Consider the following 15,480-nt stretch of genomic DNA (forward strand, 5'->3'; position numbering starts at 1 on the left):
TAAAGTCACTGATGTCAAAGTCATCCCACCTCATCTATAGATAAATCCAGTTGGATTTTATTCCCATGAAACATGCTGAGAAAAGTAAAAATGTGAAAACGCCTGCTTGAATTGATTTACTAGCACTTGGTGATGGTTTCTTTTACAGAGAAGCACCACAAGAAATTAACCCTCATTCAAGCACAGCTGTTATATTAAAAAATGTCTAATGTTTTCCCCCATTGTTCCATCTAACCAAGCCAACACTGCAGCTGTTATGGCGACCGGGTGTCTCTTGCTTCAAACAGCCCAGTTTAAACTTACTATAGCTGAGAGCCTCCTCCTACTCTTCAGTCCTTCAGCGTCTGCCAGCCACAGCAGTCCCTTTGTCACGTTTGTGTGATTTATTCATAGCTGCAGCGGGTAGAGAAAGATCAATACTTTGTGAGAGAAAAATGAGTTAGCAGCAGGCCACTCGGACAGGAAGAAAAAGAGAGAAGTTCACTGTAAGTTCAGAGGGTCATGACAGAAATCTGCTGCTCACTTCACAGCAGTGCTGAGATACAAACAGCAATAATTCAGAAGCCAGCATTACCAGCTCTAAGTATGACGCCCTGAGACAAGTGATTTGTCATATTATGTTTGTCTTATGCTATGAAAACTGGCATTCAACATATCTTTAAACATCAGCCTACTTTTTTGTGAACAATTTATGGATAAGAGAGTTATTTATTCTTTCGTTTTAGCTATCAGCCAAAACAGTCAACAGTAGTGGAATTGAGCTGTTAGCTACTAGCAAAACCTAACCTAATTGACATTAAACTCATACAATTCAAAGAGACAATATACAACATGTTTGCTCAGTAGAAAAGTCATAAAACAATGGTGTTATCATCAGCTTTAACTAATTTATTCCTAGAGGTAACTCCCGCTGCAATCTATGCAGATTATACAGTGGGGCAAAAAAGTATTTAGTCAGCCACCGATTGTGCAAGTTCCCCCACCTAAAATGATGACAGAGGTCAGTAATTTGCACCAGAGGTACACTTCAACTGTGAGAGACAGAATGTGAAAAAAAAAATCCATGAATCCACATGGTAGGATTTGTAAAGAATTTATTCGTAAATCAGGGTGGAAAATAAGTATTTGGTCAATAACAAAAATACAACTCAATACTTTGTAACATAACCTTTGTTGGCAATAACAGGGGTCAAACGTTTACTATAGGTCTTTACCAGGTTTGCACACACAGTAGCTGGTATTTTGGCCCATTCCTCCATGCAGATCTTTTCGAGAGCAGTGATGTTTTGGGGCTGTCGCCGAGCAACACGGACTTTCAACTCCCGCCACAGATTTTCTATGGGGTTGAGGTCTGGAGACTGGCTAGGCCACTCCAGGACTTTCAAATGCTTCTTACAGAGCCACTCCTTTGTTGCCCGGGCGGTGTGTTTTGGATCATTGTCATGTTGGAAGACCCAGCCTCGTTTCATCTTCAAAGTTCTCACTGATGGAAGGAGGTTTTGGCTCAAAATCTCACGATACATGGCCCCATTCATTCTGTCCTTAACACGGATCAGTCGTCCTGTCCCCTTGGCAGAAAAACAGCCCCATAGCATGATGTTTCCACCCCCATGCTTCACAGTAGGTATGGTGTTCTTGGGATGCAACTCAGTATTCTTCTTCCTCCAAACACGACGAGTTGAGTTTATACCAAAAAGTTCTACTTTGGTTTCATCTGACCACATGACATTCTCCCAATCCTCTGCTGTATCATCCATGTGCTCTCTGGCAAACTTCAGACGGGCCTGGACATGCACTGGCTTCAGCAGCGGAACACGTCTGGCACTGCGGGATTTGATTCCCTGCCGTTGTAGTGTGTTACTGATGGTGACCTTTGTTACTTTGGTCCCAGCTCTCTGCAGGTCATTCACCAGGTCCCCCCGTGTGGTTCTGGGATCTTTGCTCACCGTTCTCATGATCATTTTGACCCCACGGGATGAGATCTTGCGTGGAGCCCCAGATCGAGGGAGATTATCAGTGGTCTTGTATGTCTTCCATTTTCTGATGATTGCTCCCACAGTTGATTTTTTCACACCAAGCTGCTTGCCTATTGTAGATTCACTCTTCCCAGTCTGGTGCAGGTCTACAATACTTTTCCTGGTGTCCTTCGAAAGCTCTTTGGTCTTGGCCATGGCGGAGTTTGGAGTCTGACTGTTTGAGGCTGTGGACAGGTGTCTTTTATACAGATGATGAGTTCAAACAGGTGCCATTCATACAGGTAATGAGTGGGGGACAGAAAAGCGTCTTACAGAAGACGTTACAGGTCTGTGAGAGCCAGAGATTTTCCTTGTTTGAGGTGACCAAATACTTATTTTCCACCCTAATTTACGAATAAATTCTTTACAAATCCTACCATGTGGATTCATGGATTTTTTTTTTCACATTCTGTCTCTCACAGTTGAAGTGTACCTCTGGTGCAAATTACTGACCTCTGTCATCATTTTAAGTGGGGGAACTTGCACAATCGGTGGCTGACTAAATACTTTTTTGCCCCACTGTAACTGTGTCAGTTTACTATTTTATATGCAGTTGCAAAGTTCTGATGGGAATTCTCTGATATTTATGTAAATGTTTGACTCATCTCAACATTGTTGCCAACCTACATGTTGCCACGCCCACTCATGAAGCTACAACCCCTCAGTGGCATAGGCAGTGTTGGCCTACCCAAGCAGAATGATGTTTGGTATCCTTCCAGGGTAAACCAACTGTGGGTTAAAACTCTGGCTTTGACAAACGCTCAAGCTGTCAGTGCAGCCACCAAACCCTGTCTCATTGTATATATGCAGGGTACATGTATGGGTGGTTTGATCAGTGCGGGACATTGGGAACATACGTTATATATTCCCTGTGTAAAATACTGACTTTGCTTTTCTGATTTTTGCTTTTAACTTGTGCAAATTAAGGCATCATTTCCATACTATCTGGCTAGTGTTATTAGTTATGCTTGACTGTGAATAATATTGTACAAATATTGTGGAGAAACTGTACTCTCATATAAAAAAAAAACCTTTCTGAATTATCAAGAACATAAAGGACTGCATGGTTACCTGAGAGTAAAAACCAGAACGGCTGCTCTTCTGAAATTTTGCACAAAAACACCACCTTTTGCTTTCTGTTTACACACTCTGGCATATGTAAATGAAAATATGCATCTGAGCAGTAAGTGTGCATATATCCAAACATCTTGCCCAGTGTGTGTAGGACTGCTTCGTGCTCATGCAGCTTTTTTCTACAATAAAAGTGGAACTATCACTTGACAGCAACAAAACACCACATCACATTTGTTAAATATTCCCTCAGTTTGTGTTTGCCTATAAGGTTACTACTTGGCCACAACAGCCTCCAGGAAAACAACCGTAGAGCTACAAAAAGTGAAACATGATGCCTGACAAATATCTGCTTTCAAATATACATTTATTTGTTGCCTCTCTCCAGTGAGAGTGCAGAATGCGTAGGTGGTGGAGTAACTTTGGAAAGTGAGGCTTTAGCTCCCAGAGGTGTCAAATCCTGATACGAAGTTGTTAAGCACAACTATTTCTACCAGCTATAAGGGGGAGGCTGCAGCAGAGCTGACCCTACCCTGGAGAAGACAATAACATTAGGAAGACCCAAAAGTTATTTTTATTACAGCAACAGTTTGACATTTAGGGAATTTTGATTATGCATTTGATTTGATTTTCCTTTAGTAGAGAAATGGAGCCAGAGCCATATGAAGGTCAGCTCAGCCTATCTGCTTAAAAAAACAAGGAATTAACCTATTAGCCTATTTTCTGCCTGAATTGTAATATTACAATTACTAAAGTTGCACTATAAAAGCCGAGATTTTTACATCTTTCTTAATTGTTTATTCAAACTGAACTATAGCACAAAAACTGGAGCTATTCAATGCAAACCGTATCTGGACAATCCCCTTGGTTGGTGCTGCACTGCCAAAACTATGGCTGCTAACCTCCTTCCCCTTGATTCCAGTCTCCAGTTAATCCCCTTCTGGCTCCAGCTTCATATTTAGCACACAGACATGGGACTAGTATTAATCTTCTCAGCAAACTGTGGACTTGAAAGCCCAGTGTGGTTCCCCAGATATCAAAGCAAAAGAACATTTCTATTAAGTATACACTCTAATCAGAGATTGGATTAGAAACATTTGACCCTGTAAAGTTTTTACCTCCACCAAGGAAGTTATGTTTTTGGTAGTGGTTGCTTGTATGTCATCATTCTGTTAGTAAAGAAAATAACTAAAATACTTTGAATTAATTCTGATAAAACTTTGTAGGGGTGTAGAGTGGGGTCATGTTAATAGTCTATTAAAACCTGGCTTACATCCACTGAGGTCTTAACTTCATGATTTGTTGGTCCAAAATTGATATGATTGCATCATTATAAAGATTTAAAAGATCATGTCACATTTAACCTCTGACCTCTTCTTCTTCGGGCCATTATATTGATCTGAAGGTCAAATTATAATTAGGCTATACAGAGCTATTTAAAACTATGTTTCATACTGCCATTGTTTGCACTGACAACATGCAGGCATGTGGGGAATGATATATGGGAATGTTAAATGTCACGTTGCTTTGGATCTCTGACCTCATGTTCATGTTCAAATGAGGTCAAACATTCATAAAATGTCTTTTATTTTTTAAACTATGCATACAATTTTGCTGTCTTTATTTGTATTGACAACATTTAGGAAATCATTCATATGGGGATATCACATTATCAGTGGCATCCAAATATGATGTAATATTTGAGCTCTGACTTCATGTTTACATTTTACAAGTTGACCCAAGAATGTGTTACACTGTTAAAGAAAGTATTGTCAGGCTAAACAGAATGAGCTTCCTAGCTAGTTAGAAATATACTACAGTATAATTTTATATAATAAGCTCAAGTTATTCATGTTGATATTTACAAATCGGTACCTATTATCCATTTCCTACTCCTACATAATGTTTATATAATTAGAGTAAACATCTGTCATCCTACCTTTGTTTGATTTTTACTGCAAATTTTTTAAAGTACTTTAAAGATTAACATATATAATTAATATATGAATTAATATAGAACTACTGCCCAGAGAGAGAGCTGCCTTGGTGGAGGTTTGCACTCTCGTGGCGCTTGATGTTTATTATTGATATGCATGCACATACATAAACAACTTTAATTTTATTCCGCTGTGGCCCTCATAGTGATTTGTTTTCCTCTGGATTCAAACTTGTGTTCTTAGCAATCGAATTACAGCAGAAAGAGAGACATCCCCCTCCAAGCTTCCCCCTCCTGAGACTTTTTGTATTTCAGCAGTGATCATTGGCTTGTAACCAGTAAACTGTCTACACATTCATTCAAACCACCCCTCCAGGTGACAATGGATATGCATGGACAAAAAACAAACAAACAACAACAAAACAAAACAAAGAATAGTGTTAAGGCAGGAGGAGCAGGATGACATTTCCTATGTACGCCTCGTATACACTGTTGAAATGTACTGACACTGATGGATGCTAATGTTTGTTCTAATTACACTGGTATTTGTAACAGCTAAATCATGTTGTGATTCAGATGTGATTTTGGAAACTCTGGAGTTAATTATGGAGGAATGGGAATCAAATCTTTGGCTTAGAGTTTGAATGCCTCTGGTTAAGAATAAACAAAGAGGGAGAGAAATAGGTAGTAGGATAATAGAGACAGCAAAATAAAAGCAGATTCACTGGTGTGTTGGAGTTTATTAGCATAGCGCACCTGTTCACCAGCTACACCAGGTGCCTCAGACATGGCCAGACAGAACATAAATGTTTGGATGTGTGTGTGTGTTTGTGTGTGTGCACAAGTTCAGTCAGCATGACCGCTTGCTACCGAACACACTCATTTGTCAAGACAAACGAGTGACACAGGAAGAAAGGCGGATGGGGTGGCAAACCTCCAGCTAGAGCCAGAAAAAAGTAACACAGTGTACTTTATTACCTGGAAGTGGGAAAATGAGTTTTGTCAACAAATGGCCCATCTATTTCCCCTCACATCAATGGACTCGTGGCACTTGATTTATCTTCTCTGTATTGGAAGCAATGGAGTGAAAAAGGGAGGGAGGGCAATGAAAGTGGGGAGGATGGACTCCTGCTGCCTTTACGTTTTGTGCGAATAACCACAGAAAGAGCATAAATGTTTCACTAAATGAACCTTACATAGGGGCGATTCTGATCAGAACAAAAAAAAATCAAACAGTAAATGCAAAAAACTGTTCTCAGAATGACAGATGGTGGCTCTCCATCATCTGGGGTGCATTTTAGTACAAACATTTATCTTTTGATCCTCTGAAGGGACCTGTCCCGGGTGTTTTTTAACAGGAATCTACAACCAAAATTATTCCAACAGCTATGCTACCAACAGCATAATTTCTGATTTAAAAACAAGTACATTAAGTTCAGTAGGGATGCTTGTTTCTGCCCCAGAAAAACAACATTTTTGCTATCCATGAGTCAAAATGTGGGATTATTATCTCAAATGTTTGAGCCAGAAACTTAATGACTTGGCCTGTGGTTTCTGTCATTTTGAACTTGGCCCTCTGACCACCACCAGTAGGAAACGGGTGAAGTGTCTTGCCCAAGGACACAACGACCGAGACTGTCGGAGCCGGGGCTCGAACCGGTAACCTTCCAATTATGAGACAAACGCCTAACTCTTGAGCCACGATCGCCCCGAAGGTAATAGTGATGAGAGCGGTGAAGACAGTTATTAAGGAGAGAAGGCTAACAAAAACAGAAATGAATATAAAGCATCAAGCCAATTTCTTCATTAGGGGTTGAGAAAGTCTATCCCATCTGTCACAGTGCGAGAATGATCAGGTGATCAGTCCATCACAAGAACATCTCAAAGATACCTACAACAAGTTAAGCTCAAATTTACAATTTATAATCATAAATCAATCCCTGCATGGTTTTATACTGTGGACTGGGCACAGGATGAGCATGCAGACTCCACACAAAAAAGTTTCCACATCCACCACAGATACTGTTACCTGCCTATTATCAGGTAACAGTATCTTATAGTCTTTTCACTTGTGATCAGTGTTTTTGTTAAAGTTGCCTGACTGTATAGTAGCTAAAGTTATAGCTTTGGCTAGCAATCAATCAGCCCTTAGCTTTCAAACAACATACTGCAAAGTTTGATGCTGGTGAGAAAACTGAGAAAACATTGAGAAAGGAAATGAAAGAGAACATGAGGAGTAAGCTAATTACGGTGAGTGGAAGTTAAATAAGTGTTTCTTGGCTGGAACCGATGCTCATTTGTTTTTAAGACTAATTTATGGTTGGAGGGGGCTGAGAGTGGAGATGTATTGTGTTTATGCTCATTTATTTCTGGTTACCTCCTGTGGCTTTAGTTATTATGTTCTGCTCACTGGTCGATACTTTTTCTGCTTTTCTTATTTGAATTAGATTTCTAGGAATGAATGCCATCATATGTGATGGATTCTCTCGCATAAATGCATATTTTCTTCCTATGTGACGAACACAGAAGCAGTTAGGTTTTTTTATTATGTAGTTTATATTTATATTAGAAAGGACTAGGGTCCCCCTGTACTGCCGACCCCAAAAGTTTCCTAGAGCACCTGCGAATTGTGAAAAACCTTGATTTTCGAATGTGGTTAAAAAATGTATTTAAATGTCTATTTATATAGTTTAAACCCTAAATATGCCCCCAAACACTTTAATTTCATTTCAGTCAGCTCAAAAAATATATTAAAAAATGTAAAGGTAAAAACATATATGTACTGTACTGAAATGCTATGTGTCAAGCAGTGCTACAATTAAAAATCCGAACTCTGAACCACAACTTCAAGAGTGTTCACTGTATCATTTTGGTCACTTAACCAATGATACTTGAAGTAGTTCAAATATCATGAGTGAAGGCATAAGTAACCGCTATGTAAATTCAAGTTTAGGATTTGAACCCCAGCCTATTAAGCCTAAAGGTGCTACTGTTACCACTACACTATCCAGCTGCCTAAACTTTATGCTTATGCTTTTAATCATATGTGGAAGCCAAATGCTCTGGTTACTGTTAATACTCTTTTTTTTGTCATAGTTTGGATAAAGAAAATGTAAAAAGAACAACTAATAATAGTGTGAAATGAAAGTAGTGTAATTGTAGCTCTTGTGTTGATCAAGCTGATCCAACATTATAGTTAACATCAGTATTGTGATGCATGGCCTCCAAATGCCTGCTTGCTCCTCAAATGGATTACCTACTAAATTATCCCTCTTCTCAGACTCACTTGAAAATGTATGAGACCGTCACTCATTTGACTTCACATAAATATTTTAGTCTGGTTAGTCGCTGAGGCATAGCTGTGAGTATAAATCAATATTTGTGTTGGTGCAGTACGTGCACTATATGTATGTATTGCATTGGTGCTTGTGTGTGTGTTTGTGAGCAGGCTTTAAAACAGAATATTAAAACATTAAAGTTGACAGAATGACAGAGTGTACTGCGCAGGGTGTTGTGGATAATTGAAATGCCAAAACCTCAAGATGGCTGCTTCATTTTAACTTGAATTTACAACTTCCATCACAAGCCATTAATGTTGAAAATATTTTATGAGGAAGCAGTGAGGGGATTCATTTATCTGAGAAAATATTCAACTTAACAGTCACCTCAAAGTCGAAAGAAACGAGGTCTCAGTGCATTCACTCAGACATGGCAGAAAAAGGCAGGGGATTTGCATCACTTGTACCTGTAGCTCTGTTTAAACAAAGATTTTCTCTAAAAGCAGAACATGGTCTTGACAACTCCTATAGCGTAAGAGTAGCTAGCGTATATGGATGGGGTATGGGCTTAATTGCCTTTTCATGCCTAAAAAGGTGTGACACATCCCCCTAGTTCCTATCTTACCACATGCATTAACTGAAGTAAATCCCTGAAGTGTCCATGTTGTGTTACAGAGTCATCTAAGATAAATTTCAGAATATGGTATCTTCTAGCGCAACTTGCCTAATTTCCCATGAGTCTATACAATAGAGATACAACATCACCTGCAGTTACCACATAAATATGACATAGGCAAAGCAGTGGGAGCATTATTTAGCAGACATCAGCATGATGTATACTTCAAAATGTTAATTGGATATGTATATATTCTTATGATCCTTGAACTAAATTGAATAGTTTAAAGATCACAGTATTTGTTTACGAAGGAATAATTATAAAAAAAAATGGAGTTCATATGCATGAGAGTGACACTGGTCATGTTTATACATTTACTGGCTTAATGTTAGTTCCCTGCTTTCACTTTCAAAAGAGCTGAAGAGAGTAGTTGATCCTGTTGATCTGCCATGTTTTTGTGTTTTGGTGGTTCATAAATAAAGCTGAAATAAGCTTTTACATAACATTTGGGCTGCTGTTGCGAAGTGTTTGTGCTGATTTTATTGGCAGAGTTGGAACTCTTCAGTTGAGTCAGTGTGTTGGCAACGTTTACGCACTATTGCCCTCTGCGACACTGCTGTGTAACTTTACCTGGTTTTCAGCTTTATGGCTGAGTTGCTGTGGTTCCTAAATGCTTTAGATTCTAAAGAATGTGTCATTCTAAAGTTTCTTTCACAAACATGCCTGTGGCAATGGGACTAAAGCCACCCGAATTCAAAGCGTAAGAGGTGTGGCAAGACACAAAAGACTGCAAGAAATGTAACTAAAGCAGCCAAACTTCCACAATTAGACAGTTTAAGTACATCCTAAAATCTAAATAAGATTATGGTGTTAACAGGTCTCAAAAAAAATCCCTCATCAATATATTGATGATATTGCCTAAGAGAAGCATGTATAATGTAAACAGAATTGGCCCTAATACTGAACCAGGCGGAACTCCATAATTAACATTAGTATTTGAAGAGGACTGTCCATTTACATGAATAATTTGGAGTCTATTAGACAGATATTATACAAACCACTGCAGCAAACTATTTTTCTAGGCTAAATTTTCCTTGATGTAAATATGTAAAAATTGTGTATGTTTCTGTTCTGTGTCTTGTGTACAGTTTGTTTGTATATGTGTCTTTCTTGCTGCTGTTACAACCAAATTTCCCCTTGTGGGACAATGAAAGGATTCTTCTTCTTCTTCTTAAATGATGATCTTCTAAATTTTTGACATGCCATTTCCTTTCCAGTTTACGAGTCATCTGCTTTAAGGTGTGCATTTCAAAGTTATACCAGGAAGTCAAGTACCTCTGATTTGAGGCTCTCTTTTGTACAGGAGCTACAGTAAGACATGTGATAGTCAACCTCTGTTGGAATAGTGTTCAGGTAGCTTCCCTGCTGTATGTGGTGTATGTATGAGACATGAGAGATGATAACAATAGGTGTATAATGTTCTTAAACTTAGTTACAGCAATTTCAGAAAAACATCTACTGTGATGAAATATACTCTCCACTGTTGTGTAATCCATTAAAGGTTAAGCATCAGACTTTCAAATGAATTAAAACTGGTGGTTTGGAAAATTGCTGCAACAGTGCCCCCTCGGCCTGTGCTTCGAGGATTCTGATAGTATGACTCGGGGGTGTTGATTCATTCAAACTAACATAATCATCCTGCTGTAACCAGGTTTCTGTAAGGCAGAGTAAATCGATTTGTTAGTCAATTTTTAAATAATGAGCTAATAGAGACTTGGAAAAGAGACCTAAAGTTTAATAATCTGCATTTCACTGTTTTACTCTTTGGGGCAGATGTGGATACTGTATTGTTCCTTCTTTGTTATTTTTTATGTCAAAGTCATTTTTTGTTGATTTTCACTTTGTTTTTGTCTGTTTGGGAGCTGACACGGTCTCTAAAGGGGATGGGGTTTGGGGAGGATAACAGGGGGAGAAAAGCTGCAGAAAGGCATGTAAGATTACAACTCTGCTTCCTGTCCCAACTCTGGATAGTCACGATAGTCACAAACATTTTGTCTTTAAAAAGTATCTGCTGATGTTGACTATAATGTCGCTGAAGACACTCTAGTTGGCAAGATCTAGAACAAGCGAGGAAGATCAATGTCATCTTCCGAGGTCAGTCAGCTTGGACTCAAAAAACCAGTGTAGGTTCTACACTTCAACAAATAGGGCATACTATCAGTGTAGGTATAGATGTGCCGCTAGGTGCATTTTGTGAGCTTCTTCAGTCCCCTGTTTGCGTCAACCTCTGTAAGAAAAAAACTGTTTTTTGCTGCTGCCGTCAGATTGATGTACGCCTATAGCTTCAGTTTTCACAGGAACTAAGAGCAAGAAAATTAATAGTTTCTTGTACTGTTTTTATACTGCAATACACACGGGAAATACTGTTCAAGGTTAATATAAAGACACATGTATTAAAGTTTTTTTTCCCTATCTGGATAATGATATATCTCTGATAATACTTTTGTGGATATTTAAGGGATAATGGAAACAAAAATATACCAGTAACACTGTTTTAAGAGTCCATTTAAAAAGACAGCACAGTTCACTGCAGGCACAGAAAAATCATGATGAAGATCCAAAAGTTTCAGTCAGAATGAACTTTTCCAGATGTCATGGGTTAATTTCTCACATTTTTATCCTAGCATTTTTTTTCTATTATTATATATCTGATGCTAGTTACTGCAGTTCAGGGTGAAAAGGCTTTATGTGGGACTCTGCTGAAATGTTTCTTCACAAATTAGAAAATCCTTTGTCTGGAACCAGAGTCACCCATGTCAGATGTCAGCTGCTCTGCTGAGCCTGTGGTTACATTAATTTTGTAAGCTGCTGCGTGGCAGTAAAACATGTTTAAGATGCAAAATCTTCACTGACAATAGTGACATGTGCACAAGGTTAAAGCTGCATTGGGTTACAATGGCCATATCAGACGAAAACTGGCAGAGAGACAGAATAATTACATCTTGTCAAATAGTCTAACACTCTGAAGACAGCAGCACTTCATTCTAGCACTGAGCTTTGTCACAAAAACAACAAAAAAGGAACAAAATGTCACATGACGTGAACAGTACTTCTCGCAAAGACAATAACACAGCTGTGGGAAGAATTTCATTCTTCTGAATTATGCAAAACTATCATCCATGGCGAATTAAAGAGTCCCTTCACCAACAACAAAATCATTTTTTCTGCTCGTTGTCAGTGCATCAGTATATGGCAGTTTCTAGCTCGCAGATTTCTTTGATAGTCATAGTTTTTCAAACTGTTTTCTGTAAACCATAGCGATGGTTGTGGGGTAAATCTCAGTAGATCAGCAGTTTCTGAAATATTGAGCAACCATGCCATATTCCGTCAGTTAAATCACCATATTTCCCATTCTAATGTTTGGTTTGAACTTCAGGTGATCTTGACCATTTTACTAGCTTGAGCAGTTGAACAGGTGTACCTAAAGAAGTGGCTAGTGTATAAAGTTCTGTTTTTGTTGAAAGTGGTTGGTGTCCATTTTTTAGCCATTTTTCCTATTCATGTAAGAGTTTCAGTATTATTTCATTATAAATTTGGTTTGGCTGCTATTTTAAATCCCAGCATGTTTCCTAATAATATAGCCGTCAATACAGGTTTTACTAGCTATCCCAAATGAGTCTTGACTTATGATGTCTTTACTGTCTTCATGGTGTATTCTTGGATCAGTCAGTTTTAGTGTCACAGAAAGCTGCGAGGTGAACTCTGTGCTCTGCCTCTGTGCATCTGCAGTGCAAATTGATTTTTCATGTCACTGCTGCTCACTGTCAGTGTGTGTGTGTGTGTGTGTGTTACTCTGTAGGTTTGTGTGACAGTGTATGTAGAAGAACTAGCAAACATATTAGGGTCAATCAATAAAACGCAGAGTCACCTGGACTCAGAATGACTTCCAAGACTTCCAGACTCTCTTACTGTACCTCCTTGTCCATCTGTTTCTTCTCCTTCTGCACTTCTTTGTTTTCTTCTCTAGCCCGGGACTCATGACCTTTTGCCCGAACAGCAAAATGTCAGAGGATACTAATAATGTCAGCTCATCAGGAAAGAACAGGCTGTTGTTATAGAGACTGCATCACGCTCACAGGTTTGGTGAGAATTTTCTGGCTGAGTGAGAAACACTGACCATCATAGTGTAGCCGAGCGGTAAATTTATAATGACATTTTCCACTTTAGTGAAATAAATATCACTTTAATTTCTAAAAAGAGTTCTTAAAGTTTTGATTACTGTGTATGTTACTGCAAGTTACTGAGTAATTTTCATCTTATTGTTTGTGCTGTTTTGTTTGTTATCTGCGTGTTTTGTGCACGTCAATATGTTCATTGCGTTGTTTGGTGTAGTTGCAAATTTTGATCACCAGAGGGCATTGCTCAGGAGTTGACTGCAGTTTCACGACACTTCGCACAAATGCATCTTCCTGTTGTCTATGCTTGGATGCTTGGATGTGAAACGTTATCACGAGGTGATATTTTTGGCAAGAAATTGAAGACCTGCATGTGCAGCACATGGTGGTTCTTTCCTGCGTGTAGAGGATAAGTTGTAAGTTGATAAGATATTGTTGGGGAATCCAGAGTAAATTGCCATATTTCTTTTATCTTTTGTATTCCTCTGCTGCATTTTTTGTTTAATTGATTTTTTATTCTGTTCATTTGCCACATGTCGTCTCTTGTTGCCAAAGTCAGGTACAAGTCCATATTCCTGTTGTTGGACAAAAGTAAAGAGAAAAAAGACATTTGTGTTTATTCTGTCTTCCTGACAATAAAAGACTGCAGATTAAGAGCCCCAATAATTGTGTCCTGTGAGGCTACACATTTCCTGGGCTACAACAGTTTATTTTATTTAACCTTCCCCAAGTTGCATTTGTGACCGAAGAGAGTGCTGGAAAGAGTGTTTTTTAGACTTTAACCACTTCCACAATATCTAGAGCTTTTGGTCTAAATGAAAAACAAGAAACAATGCATAATGTGTCGCTGTGTTATGGCAAAAACACGTTTTACTTTTTACTTTGTACAGCACTTTGGTCAACCTGCGTTTTTTAAAAATGTGCTTATAAATAAATTGATTGATGTCTATGTTACAAGAAAACCCTATAAAAAGTTGTAATTTAAAGGGTTAGGAACCTCCGTGTTAAATAAATAATAAAAACCTTGTCGAGAACTTTGCTTTGATTGTGTGAGATTTGAGCTGTAATCCTGACTGACATGATTAAGTATCATTGTTAGGAAATGTTCATGGCACTGCTCCTTCGACAAAGCTTCTGTAGCTTATCTCAAATTGAAGTTCTTAATATGTTCCTTCACATAACGGAAATCCTATTTGACCACTGGGATAATATGACATGTAACAGACTGAGGAGTTGCCCCTGTGGGGATTTATTCCCTCTCCCACTGCTCTATGTCTTTCCTTTTTTAGACGGCGCACTGTGGAGATGGGATATATGTCATACCACTGATAACAGCAAGTCTGTTGCTTTCCCTAGGAAAAAAAATGTGCAGGAATAGCTGTCGGATATTTCTTCAGGAATGAGTATCAGAGCTGCATGTGTATATAACTCTGCTTTTTTCTTCCACATTACGTTTTATACGTCTTTTACTTTGTTTCTGTCATTTGGTCTTTCTTTGTTGAGTGGATAGAATTTTTCTTTTGACTATTTGACTGTTTCAGTTTTTTAGTAAACACAGATGGATGTATGGTAGTTTATCATCTACACCACAAAATAAGACTTTATTTCCTCTTTTAATGGGATTAGAGGCTATTGTGTGTGGATGTGTCTCAGCCATGTGTGTGAGAGCGATAGACAGAGATGGAGGGCCGTGAACCTGACAAGAGGTTTACACCCAAATTCCATTACATGGCTAAAACAGCTTCACGATGAACTGGCCATTATTAATGACATTGAATGTGAGCAAATGCCAACTCCCAGTCAGCCATCTATGTATATAAAATATGGCTTGACATTTATGTATTTAAAATTAAGATATCCCATCCGTCCATCCATGTGTCCATCTGTCTGTCCATCCACTTGTTTGATGTTGCAAGGGCAGCATTTGAGGCAGAAATGCCCAAATGCCCCTCTTTCCCTAACCACCACCATATATTTCAATTGATTTAATAATAAAAGAAAAGTTTATTTCATGTAAGTTATTCTTTTTTTTTTTTTCTTTTTTTTTTTTGTGTCCCGTTTGGATCTTTAGCCATCAGAATTGTTGTCTTAAGGCCAAGAAAGATGCCAAGCGGATTTATTTTACCAAGTGGATCATCATGGCCTTGCCATATTGGTCCATTTGATTGACCTTTATTATAATTATGAATTTATTTTATTTTCAGTTGCTACAAACGGGACAGACATGACTGGGGGATAGGACAGGGAGAAAGAATGAAAGTAAGAGAGGGAGAGAAAGAAAACCAAAGGGGAGAAGAGACGGTGAGAAGGGGGGGAAGAAAGAAAAAAAAAACAAACAAAAAAAAACAAAACACCTGGATCACCTGTATGGAGAAAAAAAACAGAAGAG

This window comes from Astatotilapia calliptera, chromosome 15 (genome assembly GCF_900246225.1).
Source record: "Astatotilapia calliptera chromosome 15, fAstCal1.2, whole genome shotgun sequence".
In the NCBI taxonomy this organism is placed as follows: domain Eukaryota; kingdom Metazoa; phylum Chordata; class Actinopteri; order Cichliformes; family Cichlidae; genus Astatotilapia; species Astatotilapia calliptera.